This window comes from Prionailurus viverrinus, chromosome D3 (assembly GCF_022837055.1).
Source record: "Prionailurus viverrinus isolate Anna chromosome D3, UM_Priviv_1.0, whole genome shotgun sequence".
In the NCBI taxonomy this organism is placed as follows: domain Eukaryota; kingdom Metazoa; phylum Chordata; class Mammalia; order Carnivora; family Felidae; genus Prionailurus; species Prionailurus viverrinus.
The window spans coordinates 44,405,169-44,420,954 of record NC_062572.1 but is presented as its reverse complement, the minus strand read 5'-3'; the positions used below and the strand labels follow the sequence as shown (position 1 = coordinate 44,420,954).

The window sequence follows — 15,786 nt, the reverse complement described above, 5'->3', positions numbered from 1 at the left end:
GAGAGGTTGAAATTGCAATTAAATTGGGTGCTAAATCTAGGCTTGCTGAGGTAGGCTTAGCACAAGTGACTCCATTTTGGACCTATTGTCCCTTCTTAACAGCAGGTACTATTTATTTCACAATCACAAGGTTCTAGGCAAGTTACTAGTACTTCACATCATCACAGCTCTTTTCATCCCTCACAACAATCCTATAAATCCTAAATTTGGGCATTAATGAGGTTCATATGTCCTGAGAGTCAGAAATATTCTTTAGTGATGAATATCCTTTTTAATTTATAACAAAAGATAGAGAATAAAATTCTAATTTATTAATTTTCATGAGACTTAGTAAGGCTAGTGTGTCCAAGTTTGTGCAGTTATAACAGGTGGCATCACTATTTTAATCAAGTCTGATTCATAATCACTTTTGGCCACTACCTCCACAATTCAAAGGTGCTCCCAGCCCTGCCTGTTTTCTTAGAGAGCTCAGTTCCTCAACCACATATCAATAAATGTGAAATACAAATTGCATATGGCTTAGGCATTTTTCAAAAGCTAGAATTTAACTATTGATTATAGATTAGAATCCTTACATAAGGGAATACTTTTGGATATTTGTCATGGACAGAAAATATCTAATCTCAGTAATGGATATTGATTAATTTCCTTATTTTCATAATGACATTACAAACAAATTATTACATTTGTAACCTACTTATATTTTTCTCCTCTTGGTAATAAAATATAGCTTACATAAAATTCCCATTATCAAGAATTTTCCCCATTGTGTAGATTATGAAAAATCAGGACATTGAAAGGAGATGATTCCCCAGTTTCCCTTCATTATTCAATAGTAGAAATCATTGTTACTCAAGAAATGCTCACTGTACTGAATGAAACAAAGAAATATAAGAATATATCCTGCTTTTAGAAGCTTAGCACCTAGAATATTATACACAAAGATGAATAATAGCTCATATCTGATACATGCTAATGAAGAGCATAGAAAATAAAATCTTTGGGAATTTAGAGTAGAGGGAGATCTTACAGGCAGTTGAAAAGAGCTTTGAAAAGGCAGTGGGACATAATGAAGAAATCAATTCTATAAAGACATTCCTCAAAGGAAAGAAGATGACTTGGGCAGAGTTTCAGAGTCCAAAATGTGTGTGGAGATAGAGTGCAAACAATGCCAGAAGTTGGGGGTCTATATAGGGGGTAGAGTAGGAAATAAAAATGTCTGATGATTTGATGTTTACAGCTCTTGTCTTTGGACATGAATTTTTCTATCAAATGTCTCCAGTTCTTATTGTACTGAACTTTTTAAGGGTGGAGCCTTTATCTTATCTATCCTGATATCTTTAGCACCTAAGACCACATCAGTGCCTGGAACAGAAAAGGAAATCTAGACTCGGATGCTTTAACAGACTGAGCCACCCAGGTGCCCCAATTAAAAACAGTTTTTTAAAATAGGAGTTTGGTATGCAGTGGAAATAAGGATAGTTTTTGTAACTTGGTAAAGGATTTATATCTTTAACACCAATTTAAGACTCAATTTTGGGGGGTACTGGGGTGGCCTAGTCAGTTGAGCTTCTGGACTTGGGCTCAGGTCATGATCTCACAGTTTCCAAGTTTGAGCCCCCCCCCCCCCCCCTTAAGGCTCACTGCTTAAGTGCAGAGCCCACTTCAGATCCTCTCTCTCCCTCTCTCTCTGACCCTCCCCTGCTCACGCTCTCTCTCTCTCTCTCAAATCTTTATTTAAAAAAAAAAGGACTCAAAAATTTTTTATTGACGTTATAGTCATTGTGTGTGTGTGTGTGTGTGTGTGTGTGTGTGTTTAAGTAATTTCTGTGCTCAACGTGGAGCTTGAACTCACAACCCCAAGATCAGGAGTCACATATTCTACCAACTGAGCCAGCCAGGTGCCCCTGAAGTTATAGTCTTGACAAGATGATAAAAAAAAAAATAGAATTACCCCAAATCTGCCACTCTGATAGTAGTTATAAGGCATTCTTGCACATTTTTCTCCTGCAATTCTATGCCTTCAGTCTCTAATGGAGAGTGAATTCCAGTTGGATTCACAAAGCCCCAACTTGAACAGCTTCCTGATAGTTTTGAGTTTAATGTTTTATACCCCTCTTACAGTGACAGTGCCCAGAACAATGGCCGGCAGGCAGAAGGTGCTTGATGTATTCTTGAGCAACGCGGATATAAATGAAATTGGTTTGGAAGAGACCTGGGGAAGTCTGGGATAGAGGAATGGGAAAGCTTTCTTTGTTAGAAGTAAAGATGAATAGATACCCCTCAACAGTGGGACATCAAAAATGACAATCCCATGTAGCAATTGGTGAAGAGAAGCAGGAAATAGCGGGGAAATGAAGTAAAGGCAGGTACAACAGAGGCAGTCCAAAGGAATGAAGGCAAGCTTTGACTACAAGACTAAAGACAAGGGGGTGTTTGGGAAGGGGATGATGTCATCAGAACAACAATAGAGGAAGACAGTTTTGGCAGCAGCTTTTGAATAGACTTTGAAGAAAAAAAATTAGAGAGAGGGGAAAAAGGAAACGGGAAAGGGAAGTCTGCTCAGAACTCAGCATGACATTCAGAGTGGGTGGGGAGCTTCCTGTCACAGCTTGATGTTTAGAACATCTGGTCACCTCTTATGAAAACTGGGCCTTAGAAAACTTTAGCTTTCTTAAGCCGACCAGGTTAGAAAACGTACGAATTCCATGGCCTAAGGGTCATCGCCAGTAGACAGGCGTATCTGAAGATGGGAAATAAATTCTTCTCTTACCCTGAGAACACTCCCACTAGTTTTCCAAGGTAAGTGTTCTTATTTGTAAATGTATATGCTTTACGTGTTTTGGGAATTTATTGGTTTTGTATTAATATTAAAGGATTGCAAATTCACTTTTAATTCAATGATCTCAAATGGTGAAAGGCAGTTAAAAGACTTACAAAGCAAACAATTGTTTCCAAAGCTAATGATTTTCACCGCCCATTTTTCTGTTGCGTTGTTTAATTTTCCTAAGATTCCATACCTCGCTTCCTTTACAATCATGGTCCAAAATTTCCACAACTCAATTGTGCCCTCTAGTGTTTCTTAGTATTTAATGCAGGGTACTTTGGATTTTTTTTTTTTTTTTTTTTTTTTGAGACAGACTGAGTGAGTGGGAAAGGGGAGAGGTGGGGGGGGGGGGGGCGGAGAAAGAGAGAACCCCAACCCAAGCAGTCTCCGCACTATCAGCACAAAGCCCCATACGGGGCTTGAACACAACAGAAATGTGAGATCATGACCTGAGCTGAAACCAAGAATCAGCCGCTTAACCAACAGAGCCACCCAGATGCCCCTACTTTGGAGATTTTTAAAGTGGCCACAGGTAAAACTAATCTTGCAATGAGTAGGGAAGCTGATAATGATTCCCACTTTATCAGCTGTAGGCTACCCCCTGTATTAGCCAGTATAAGGTAACTATGTTATGTAACAAACTCCCAAATCTCAGTGACTCAAAAAACAAAAGTTTATTTCTCACAGAAGGTCCAGTGCAAGCTGGCCAGGCCTGTCTGCATGCCTCACCTTGGAGATGCAAAATTCCTTCATCTTGTAATTCTGTTATCTTACCTGCTAAAGTCACCAGAGCAGGAAAATAGAGATATGCAGATGGCACACTGGCTTTTAACTGGTCCAGCCTGGAAGTGACACATGTTACCCGGCTACTTTCTACTGGCCAGAAGTAGCAACCTGCCCCAGCCCACAGGCAAGGGGGCCTGGAGGACACGGATGTTCTGGGACCTCTGTCTCTACTAAAGTTTCTATAAGAGCAGCTGGGGATGAACACGTTAGACATTCTAGCTTCATTATTTTGGGACATATTTTTGATTTGAAGTTTTCCAGTAGGAGAGAATTCAATCAAAAAGAGAAAACAATATTTTAATATTTATAATTCTTCACTTTCAATATGACACTCAAAATTAAATATTTCATTTGTATAATGGCCAAAGTGTAGGGGACTGATTTTTATATTATAATTTCTGTTCTAACTGACTATTGTATAAAATAAAATGTCCCTATTTCCTTATTCTTTGAAAGAACTATCATCTTCCTCCTGCATCTATTCCTTCAACATAAGTTACAATTTTGTTTTTAATTATTTCTTTCCAACTTTAATTGGGTATATTTGAAAGCTGTTCTCTAACCTGTTCTTTTTACTGATATTCCATCTTAAATTACATTTATTAATGGCATTTTGGAAGTTTTGCCTATTATTGGGGAAAATGTATTTAAGGAAACTATAATTATCTATTAAACATTGAGCTTAATGGCTCTTTTAAAATTTTCTTTATTGTGGTGGTAAAATATACATAATATAAAATTTACCATTTTAACTATTTAAAAATGTACAGTTTGGAGGCATAAAGTACAGTCACAATGTTGTGCAGCTATCATCACCATCCATCTCTGGAATGTTTTCATCTTCCTGAACTAAAACTCTGTACCTTTTATTTATTTTTAAAATTTTTTTTAAAGTTTATATTTTTTTTTGAGAGAGAAAGTGAGGAGGGGAGGGCAGAGAGAGATGGGGAGAGAGAGAATCCCAAGTAGGCTCCACGCTGTTAGAGCAGAGCCTGATGCAGGGCTCAAACTCAGGAAGCCTGAGATCATGAACTGAGCCAAAACCAAAGGTCAGAGGCTTAACTGACTGAGCCACCCAGGTGCCCCAGATTCTGCACCCTTTATTTTTTTTTTTATTTTTTTTAACGTTTATTTATTTTTGAGACAGAGACAGAGCATGAACGGGGGAGGGGTAGAGAGAGAGGGAGACACAGAATCAGAAGCAGGCTCTAGGCTCTGAGCCATCAGCCCAGAGCCTGACGCAGGGCTCCAACCCATGGACCGCGAGATGGTGACCTGAGCTGAAGTCAGAAGCTTAACCGACTGAGCCACCCAGCCCCTGATTCTGCACCCTTTAAACACTGACCCTCATTTCCTGCTCTCTCCTATCTCTGGAAACCACCATTCTACTTCTTGTCTCTATGAATTTCACTACTTTAGTACTTCATGTAAGTGTAATTAGGCAATATGTGTCCTTCTGTGTCTGACTTATTTAGCACAGTGTTTTCAAGCTTCATCCATGTTGTAGCATGTGTCAGAATTTCATTTTTTAAGGCTGAATAATATTCTATTGCATGTTTGTACCACATTTTGTTTATCCATTCATAAGGGCTCATCTATGACAGTGTCACATTAATTTTGTTTAGTTAGTAAATCCTCAATACATATTTTAATAGTCTTTGATAATCTATAGCACATCTTGCTTAGAGAGACATAAAATTGCTCAATCTTTGGTTGCCCTATTACTCTATACATCTTATATATCTTGCCATTTCCACCTTTCATTAGGTCTTCTGGCAAATTTCCACTTTTTGAAGGAGGTTTTCTACACTGTAACTAACGGTGCTCTGGGGATAATCAACCGTAGTACTTGGCCTCCAGTACAAGCATGTTACATCGTTAAACTTTTCCTTTTCTGCCTTGATATTTCAGAGACTGATTTTTTAAAGTTATCTTATATAGAGAGATTCTATAGAGTGGTAGGCACTTCACCATCAGCTTCACCATGTTTTTAAAGTCTTTGTCATAATTCTATTGCTAATGATAGTGTTAACTCTCATTTTTTTAAATTTTCTTTTTTATTTTGAGAGACAGAGACAGAGACAGAGGGAGAGGGAGAGAGAGGCAGAGAGAAGGGGAGAGAAACCTAAGCAGGTTCCAAGCTGTCAGCACAGAGCCCAATGTGGGGCTCGAACTCACAAACCATGAGATCATGCCCTGAGGCGAAATCAAGAGTCGGACGCTTAACCAACTGAGCCATCCAGGTGCCCCAACCCAATCCTCACATAATAATAATAGCCACTGAGCTCAGTTCCAAGTATTTGATAGCACACTACATACTGCTGCTAGTTTTCGAAAAAGAAAACACAGGAGAAAAAGCAGGGTAGAAAGGAGGAAAATGATAACTTGAATTTTGGACAGGTAGGGTTTGAGGTGCCTGAGGGAAGCAGACAAGCTAGTGGGAAATGTGAATGTGCATCAGAACTCAGGAGCACTGACAGGGCTGGAGGTAGATTTGGGAATGAATAATATGTAGGTAAGAGCTACAGCTGCAGAACAAAAGACATTTCCAAGGGAGGGAGAGAATGCAGCTTCCACTTAGCCCAGCACCAGCCCTGAGCTGAGCCTGAGGCATGAGTAGGAATTAGCCAGGCAGGAAGCCAGGAAGGGATGTGAGCCTGCATGGTCCCTGGTAACTCCTGTTCTACTTTTCATTTCCATGGATTTGATTATCTGGGTACCTTTTACAAGTGGAATCATTGCATATTTACCTGTTGTGTCTGGCCATTGGGAGCAGTGGTGTTTACCCCAGCTGTTTAGCCAAACTATCTGAAGAGCTTTGAAAAACCACAAATGCCTGAACCCCAGAGCCAGTGATTTGTAGTCATGTGGTCTGAGGTAGGAGTCCGACATCTGCATTGAAAAAAAAAAAAAAAGTGAGAACATCTGCTGTAGAAGTAGAAGACCAAGGGAGGATATTCTCATGTAAACTAAAGAGGCAAGGCTGCAGGTGAGGGCAAGTGGTGACAGTGAAAAAGTATCTCCTGGAGGTTGAGAAGGGAGAGGACTCTGGAGCAGCCAGGGTGTTTGGCAAACAAGGTTTTATCTGCAGCTTGCATGGAGCAGTTTCAGTAGTGGGATAAGGGGAAAAACAATTGTCAGAGCAAGTCTTCTGGGACACAGAGAAATTCGAATCAAAATTATGGGTAGAAAGGGAAAGATTCAAGGACAGGTGGAGATGCAGGTAAGTGATGAGACGGGGGTGCATACATGGAGTGACTCATGCGTGATAGCTTCTGTTTTCTAAGCAGAGGCCACACCATAAGTGATAAAAACACAGACTCAAATTCTGGCTCTGCCATTTCCCTCGTCTGTGATCTCTGTGCCTCAGATTTCTCATCTGTAAAATGGGGATATATATATATATTTTTGAAAGACAGAATGGGGGGTGCAAGGGGGGGAGGGAGAGAGAGAGAGAGAGAGAGAGAGAGAGAGAGAGAGAGAGAACTTAAGCAGACTCCATGCTCAGTCACTCAGGCGCCCCCAAAATGGGGAAAATATTATTTCCTGCCCAATAGAACTCCTGGCATACAGTGAGGACACAGGTTCATTAACAGACATGGAGGTGAAGGTTGGGCTCGATGGCCGCTGCCTCTGAAGGGACTCGAAAAGGAACCAACTTGAGTCGCAAAGGGGGTTGTGGGATAGTGTTGGTGGTTCAGCCGAAGCTGGAAACTATTGCTTGTAGCGGAATAGATCAGCTTTTTGTTTGATTTCCTTGGCGGAATTCAGCAGCAGGAAGCAGCGAAGGCGGGGCATTAACAGGGGAGGGGGCAGTAGGCGGGGCCAACAGTCGTGGGCGCCACCACGGAGTGTCAGAGTGTCGCGGGGGTTCGCCCCCAGCCCAGGCAGGACTGCGGCTTGGGTCACGAGGACTGCACGCGCCGGAGGTCCCAGAGGAAGCTTCTGGCTTGGGAGGTAAGTGGAGATGCAGAAGTGGGGAGAGTTAGGGTTTGAGAGAGAAATTCCCCACAGGAAACATGTTTTAGGACTCCTGATTCAGTTTATCCCACACCATCAGTACTTTTCAAACTCCTCTGGAGATAGGGAAACTGAAGGGATCCTGTAAAGGATTGCTTTTTTTTTTTTTTTTTCTTTTTTGATCCTTTTCCTGGTTCTATTCTTGCTAGGACCTGTACCCCTGCTTTACACAGGCCGCATACACAAATAATGTATGTCCTCCTTGTAAGAGAAAAGGAGTTAAGGATTTCTTTGGAGTCTTCAGCACGATAGATAACATCTAAGCCCACCAGGTGGGGTTGTTATGTCTGTTTTCCAAGACCACTGACTCCAGACACCTTGACGCCGAAACCCCTGGATCCCTGGCGTGAGTGAATTATGAAGGACACCTGAGCACTTGTCCTTGTTCCGACCAGTTTCTAGATGCCTGAGAGGACCCGCACACCAGACCACAATCGCCCATAAAAACCCCAGACCCCAGCAAAGATGAGACTCTCTTTTACCTGAGTTCCCTAGATTCTGTTTGTATTTGTGCTCTCTCTCCATCTTCAGTAAATTCTGCTCTCACTTCCTCTCTGCTTGCATTTGATTTCCAGCCTGCAAAACCCTCTTGGCTGGTCCTGAGGGCCCCCTCTGGGTCCTCCCACCTGGCCAGCCTACATCACTCTTAGGTTGGTAGTTCTTCAGATGCCTAAGGGAACAACTCTTTCAGTCCGAGTGACTCCATTTTATTTTGTCTAGATAAGTAAGGGGGAAGGGTGTGGAGGGCTAGAAGCAATAATATTCTTTATAAAATTTCGTTAGAAAAAAAAGGTGTTTTTGTTGTTTGCTTGTTTGTTTTGGTTTGAAAACCATGGTCCTTTGGTGGAATGAATTTGGGATCTACAGTGTAGAGACATAGGCCTTGATCGTGCCCTCGCAAAAGCAGGCGTGTGGTTTGGATTGGGTCAATGACCTTGCTTGGATCTCAGTTTTGTTATTTATACAATGAATGGGCTGCGCTAGGTGACCCTTTCTGCTCTCACATACCCTTATGCTGGCTGATGAAAGCTGGGATTCAGCCCCTCAGCGGCAACGCGTCAGTGGAGGTTGCGGGCGCCACCTGGTGGTAGAAACGGATAGTGCTGTCCACAGGCTGGGACCAGACTCAAGACCCAGGGATCCATGCCACTTTCTCCACGGGAGAAGTATCTCTCCAGGGACAGGATGCCCTATCCAGGGTAAGAGTGATCTTTTGTTAGAATAAATTGAGGATTAGCGGGACATGGCACAGTGGCCAGAAACTCATCACGGCGACCAGAATAACTCATCAACACATGTGAATAATTTATGGCATGCTCATCACATTGGAAAGAGAAGGCCAATAACGTTAGCCAAAACTTACTTGGAATTTGCTTACTTTGATTAAATGTTTCTTTGTTGGAACAGTGACCTTGAAAATAACTCCATCATCATGTTTAGGTCCATCTCACAGGTTTCCTGGTTGAATTGTGAAACTGCTGTGTGTATTTGCTGTTTATGTCACTGCATTTGTTGAGCTCAGATGAAGTCAGGGTCACTCTGCCATGAGCCATAACAGCCTCTTTTGTCTCTAAAGGATTTTTAAAATGACTGAGGGGTAATATTGGAGAGCCAGGTATTGATTCAGAAGGATTATTGGGACAAAAGCTTCTGGGAGTAGACTTGGATTATGAGTTTCCTACCCACAGGCAGAAAGGGTGCCTGTCATGAAGGTTGTCAGGAAACAAACACAATAAAAATGATAATAGAGCAGAATTCGGAAGGAATTTTTCTGTCATTGTGCTCATCCTTGAACCCTCAAGAAATGAGATCCACGCCTCTGGTTTTGGATTGCACATAGTCTGGGTTTAACCTCACTTTTTTTTTGTAAAACAGCAAAGCTAAAGTTTTACTCTCCAAAGAGCTGGTTTCAAAAATGTGTTGGAAAAGCTCCTGTTCCTTTATATTTAGGGTAATTTTATTTCCTCTATGAAGAATTTTGTGGATTAAAAATCAGAGTATCCAAAATTTATTATAGGCCAAGATCAAAGCAATCACCCACTTTTATAATTCTGCAGGTCAATCCTGTAATCCTACCCTTCAACTCCTTCCCCCTCAGTCTCAGATCTAACTTCTAGTACACTGTGAAAAATTGAAACTCTTGACTCCCATCCCCAAAAGTCTACGACATTTATACTTCCTTCCCATTTCACAACAAAAGGTGAGCACCCTCCACTCGTGTTCTGGATCCTAGGACCTCTCACCTCCTACCTATACGTCAACTGTCATTGTCTTCGGTATGTCCATCTTCTCCTCCTGAACATATCATTGTGCATAAGTGATTCACATCTTTAGACAAAGAATCAAACTTGATCTTGTTTTCCACTTTGGTTACAATCTTGGGTCTCCTCTTCTGGTCTAAACCAACCCTCTTGACAGAGCAGGGTATGTTCTCTATCTCCAGTCCCTCCCCTAGTTCATAATCCTTCCTCAAATGATAGTAATAAGGCTTCCAACTCAACCATGCTATTGAAACTACTCTGCCAGAATTACCACAGCCAGATTCAGTGCGTGCTTTTCTGGCCCCTCTTGATCTCTCGGGGGGCATTTAACACCTCTGACCACCTTCATTTTTTAACAGTCTCCTCAATTGGCTTTGGTGAACCCCTCTCCCTCTCCCAGACTCTCCTTCCTCTTCAGAAATTCCTTCTCAGTTTCCTTTTTTAGGCTTATGCTGTGTGTGTGTGTGTGTGTGTGTGTGTAGAGAGAGAGAGAGAGAGAGAGAGATGCTTGTCATTTACTGAGCCCCTCCTAAGTGCCAGGTCCTGTAATAGCTCGCATACATTATTTCATTGAACTCTCAGAATAACCTTATGAGGTGGTGTTGTCGTTGTTGTTGTTTTTAATTTTATAGGGAGGGAGGTAAAGGGAGAGAGTAGGAGACAGAGAGAGAGGGAGGGAGGGGGAGAACGAGAGTGAGAGCGAGAGAGAGAGAGAGAGAGAGAGAGAGAGAGAGAGAGAATCTCAAGCAGGCTCCATGCTCAACGTGAAGCCTGAGGCAGGGCTTGATCTCACAACGCTGTGATCTTGACCAGAGCCGAAATTAAGAGTTGGTCGCTCAAGCAACTGAGCCACCCAGGCGCCCCTGAGTTAGGTGTTTTTTTTTTTTTTTTAATTTTTTTTTTAATGTTTATTTATTTTTGAGGGAGAGAGAGACAGAGCATGAGTAGGGGAGGGGCAGAGAGAGAGAGGGAGACACAGAATCCGAAGCAGGCTCCAGGCTCCGAGCTGTCAGCACAAAGCCCGATGTGGGACTCCAACTCACAAGTTGTGAGATCATGACCTGAGCTGAAGTCGGATGCTTAACCGACTGAGCCACCCAGGTGCCCCGAGTTAGGTGTTTTAAATTCCCATTTTATATGGGGACCTCAAGACTCAGAAAAAGTTTAATAATTCCTCGAGTAACAGACTGAAGCCCAGTGTCATCTGCCTTCTGAGGCTAAGCTCTTACCCTCTGATGTTATAGTGCCTCTTCTTCATTGGGCCTCTTAAAGTCTGACCTGCCTGAAGGCTATGCCCACAGTTCCCTTGCCTCCCTCAGGGAGTATCATTCCCACCCTGAGGTTTGATGACCATTTCCCTGCTGATACATGAGAAGTCACTGCATGCACTGTCACTCCCTGTAAATAAAACTCCATGTCCCACAAGCCTCTCAATCTTTTCAAAGTCTTTGTTTTTTAATTGTGGAAAGAACACTTAATATGAGATTTAGCCTCTTAACATTTTCAATGTACAATATGTTATCGTTGATTGTTGTCAAATCTAATCAAAGCTCCGAGTCCTATAGATGGGGACCTTACCACTTGCAACCTCATTTCTTCCTGTTCTGCTCCTCCCTCTCGTGGTGCTTCAGCCACACCCACCTACTTGCTGAAGTCCTACTCAGTTCCACCTCGAGGCCATTGTCCATGTTGTTCTCTTTTACTGTTGTGTTCTTACTGCAGCTTATTTCATAGTTAGGTCTTTCTTATACTTGATGGCTCGGCTTAATTACTATATTGTCAGAGAAACTCTCCTGACCATCCTATCTATAGAAATCTTTCTTCAGTTTTTCTTGGTCACATCATCCTCTATGGTTATCTTGTGTTTACTTAGTCATCGTCTGTCTGCTCCCACTATCACAGAAGTCCTTTGACTTGTCGGGGGCCACCATGAACATTTGCACATGTTGTACACCGTATGAAGGTGCCTAGCTGAGGTGGGTGAATGTGCTAACATCTAGTCTGCCTCTACTTATGTGCCAGAAGAGCTCTCTTTAAAAAAAAAAAATTGTTCAAAGATACCATCCAGGCTGGTGGTAGACATGGTTTTGTCTGTCTTGTTCAGTTTCTCGAGACTAGAACAGTGACAGATACATATTGGACTTTCATAAAATACTTATTGAGTGAATGGAAGGGAGTAATGTAGTTGCAGGACAGGTTTATACCAGAAAAGAACCATTCCTTAACATTTAAAATCTTCTGATAGGTTCCATTACTCATAGAGTAAGATAAGAATCCTTTACGTGGCCCATGGGGTTGGGCTTGCCCTGCCTCCAGCCTGTGTTTGCAGCCTCATTTCATACGCCCTCCCCATGAGTTGTTTGATAAATGGCTATCATTCTGACCTGCTTCACAAAAGACACCCCCCCCCCACCGCCATATCTTTTGCTAATCAAACTCTGATTACAAGTCCAGAGCCCACCAAACATAGGAAATGCTGTTTCTTGCTAAGTTTCAACTTGCATGAAGGGATGGTTTGTATTCCAGGGCGTAGCTGACGATGTCTTGAATGCTTGTATTTTCTCCCTATCATAGGAACATTTTTGATGAGAATCTTCACCAAAAAACTGCCTGGTAACTTCAGTTCCCTCAGGTCTTGAGAGCCCACACAAATTTACCCATGAATGTTTCCTTATTAAGTTTTACTTAAAATCCCAAGTAAGTGGGAATGCTGTATCAATTCTGGAAGTTCTTTGACACTGTCTTTAATAGCTATCTCTAATCACTTGGTTCCTTAAAGTAATTCCTCCTTTGATTACTGCTGTTTGACTAGATTCTCATCTTCACCTAATCCCATTACACCCACCATATAACCATCTGCTTCAGGCTGGCTTTTTATTGTGTCCTTTCTCCTCTCCCTTTTGCAAGCTTTGCCCAACCAATTAGGGGAGACCTCCTATCCTGGCGGTGATAGTAATGGAGCAATTGTGGAATCATTCCCTTCAGGTTACCCCAGCAAATGATGAGTTGTTGTGGTGTTTTTTTTTTGTTTTGTTTTGTTTTGTTGCTAGTCCTGAAGGGACTGGAAATTCATTTCCTAATGACTAACTTCCTTTTTTCGTAATGTGACAGGAAAGGAAGAAAGGCAAAGACCCCAACCTCTAAACTCCCTCTTAGGCTTTTGTAAGATGTGTTTACAAAGGAACAATTAAAAAAATTTTTTTAACATTTATTTATTTTTGAGAGACAGAGATAGAGCATGAGTGGGGAGCAACAGAGAAAAAGGGATTCACAGAATCCAAAGCAGGCTCCGGGCTCTGAGCTCTCAGCACAGCTCGAACTCATGGACTGTGAGATCATGACCTGAGATGAAGTGGGCTGCTCAACCAACTGAGCCACCCGGGTGACCCACAAAGGAACAATTTTAGGACACCAAGCCAGACAAAGTCCCAGGGCCAAAGTTTTAGATTTTTCCTTATTTACTCATAGGGCAAAGTGGTGGTGGTGGTGGTGGGGATGGCCAGGATAACCTTAATCACATTAGGCACATGTGATTTCTCTTAGTACCTATTTCTGCTGAGTCCTACTTTAACATATACATGCCTCTTATTGCTATGCATTTAGAACTCTCAGATCTTTGGAACAAATGTGACAGCCTCTAAGCCCTTATTTGCTGCTTAATAGATTTAGGAAATTTAGGCACTGGAATGCTCCAAGATCCAACCACAGGAAGCCTGGTGTGGAGAGATTGCTTTCCAGGGGCCATTTCTCTGGGAATACTTGCCTGAACCAAATGGAAACCATCTGGCTGAGTGAATTTATTTTCATGAGCTAATAACACTGTATTTTCATATCTTTTTAAAGGGATAGGTTTTTGGAAAAAAAAAATGGCACTTTAGTAGTCATTCATTCTTATTTCAGTTTGAGGTAGAATTTTTTAAACTTTTTTTTTTTTATTTTGAGTTTATGTGTTTATTTGGAAAGAGAGAGAGTAGAGGAGGGGCAGAGAGAGACAGAGAGAGAGAATCCCAAGCAGCCTCCACACCACCAGTGCAAAGCCTGATGTGGGGTTCGAACCTAAGAACCATGAGATCATGACCTGAACTGAAGTTGGATGCTTAACCAACTGAGCCACTCAGGCACCCCTAGGGTATATATTTTAAAATTAAAATTAAAATTTAATTAGTGATCAGGGACACCTGGCTGGCTCCATCAGTGGACCATGAGACTCTTGATCTGGAAGTTGTGAGTTCAAGCTCTACATCAGGTATAGAGATTACTTAAAAATAAAATCTTACAAAAAATAAATTTAATCATCAAATTGAAAGTGATTATTTTCATTTTAAAATATATTCTCCCCATCCATATTGTTGCTTTTCCAAAGTACAATCCTTAAATGATAAGATAATGATACAAATGTGAAGAAAAAGTAGGCATTTTTCCAATCCCATGAGAAACTTTTCACCAAGAGTGTTTTTGACAGAGGATTCCATTGTATATAATAGCACAGTTTAGATAATCTGGAAGCAGCCTAGATTACTTGATGTGATAATAATAATAGCTATCAGCATAGAATACATGCCCTGCTAAATATACGTGCTAAGTATTTTACATGAACTATATCTCATTTTTTAATGTTTATTTATTTATTTTGAGGGAGAGAGATAGTGAGCAGGGGAGGGAGAGGGAGACAGGGAGACAGGGAATCCCAAGCAGGCTCCATGCTGTCAGCACAGAGCCTGATGACTCAGGGGCTCGAACTCACGAACTCTGAGATCATGAACTGAGCCAAAATCAATGGACTGAGCCACCAAGTTTCTCCAAGCTATATCTCATTTAATCTCTACATCATAAATACAGTGTACTTACCAATCTGTATGTACAAAGAAAATACAGCTCAGAGGAACTAAGTAACTTTGCCCCAGGCATGACAGGTGGTAGGCAGCCAAGTGGGATATGAACTAGGGTCTGTCTGATGCCAAACACATATTCTGCATGCTATGTATAGACGGTGGAGAGACTGGGCTCATTTTTTCTTGACTTAAAACTGTCACAGTGTTAAATCCTAAACTTGTGAACTCATTCCTCAAATGGAATTTACGGTTAAAAACGTTTATTAGGGGCACCTGAGTGGCTCAGTCGGTTGAGCATCTGATTTCGGCTCAAGTCGTGATCTCATGTTTCATGGGTTTGAGCCCTGTGTTGGGCTCTGTGCTGACAGTTCGGAGCCTGGAGCTTACTTCAGATTCTGTGTCTCCCTCTCTCTCTGTCCCTCCCCTGCTCGCACTCTCTCTCTTTCAAAAATGAATAAACATTAAAAAAAAAAAAAAGAACAAATTTGTTAAGTTCTAGTCCTTTTAAAAACAACTTATAATTCTGGAAAAGTTGGCTCATAGTGAGATGATTAGGGCTTATTCGTCAGGGCTAATACTATTTATATATTTAGATGACTGTTACTCATGCCAGGCCTACCCAGGAGGAATTATAGAAATAGAAGTCTTTCTGTTCACGTTGTAGTCCTTCTATTTCTTTGGCTATCTCTCTGTCTTTGGTGGATTTTAGGATTCCTTTCAGCTAGAATGCAGAACCCATCAACTTAAAAATACCACTAATTAAAATAAAATACAAAATCCACCAACGGAGTTGTCTTATAGCCAGAATTGTTTCAGTTAGTTTATATTCATCTGGCTTATCATGACAGATACCCAACTCAAATCAGCTTAAGGAAAAACAGTAATTTCAAGGCTCATGCAGCTGAGAGGGATTCTGGGCTGGCTCCCAGAGAGAAAGGTAGAGCTATAGGAACCAGGGCTTAGAGCCCTGGCATGACGTCTCTCCTAATGGCTGTCTGTCTTCCATCTCTGCTGTCCCTTCTAGACTTCCCCCTGCAGATACGCTCTCTCCACAGGATGA

At 41.7% G+C, this 15,786-nt stretch overlaps 1 protein-coding gene across 13 annotated transcripts in view; it reads left to right on the top strand.

Annotated features, from left to right (window-relative positions):
- The first annotated feature begins 2,672 nt into the window (after positions 1-2,672).
- ADCYAP1 (adenylate cyclase activating polypeptide 1) overlaps positions 2,673-15,786 on the top strand; it is a 72,788-nt gene continuing 59,674 nt past the window's right edge. For 11 of the 13 annotated variants that reach the window (XM_047828255.1, XM_047828254.1, XM_047828248.1 and 8 more), the window contains exon 1: positions 7,448-7,570. The gene's annotated coding sequence lies outside the window, so the exon portion shown is untranslated. Of the gene's footprint in view, positions 2,803-7,447; positions 7,571-15,786 lie in introns of those variants that run through there. The other 2 variants (XM_047828245.1, XM_047828249.1) reach the window with 2 other exon arrangements.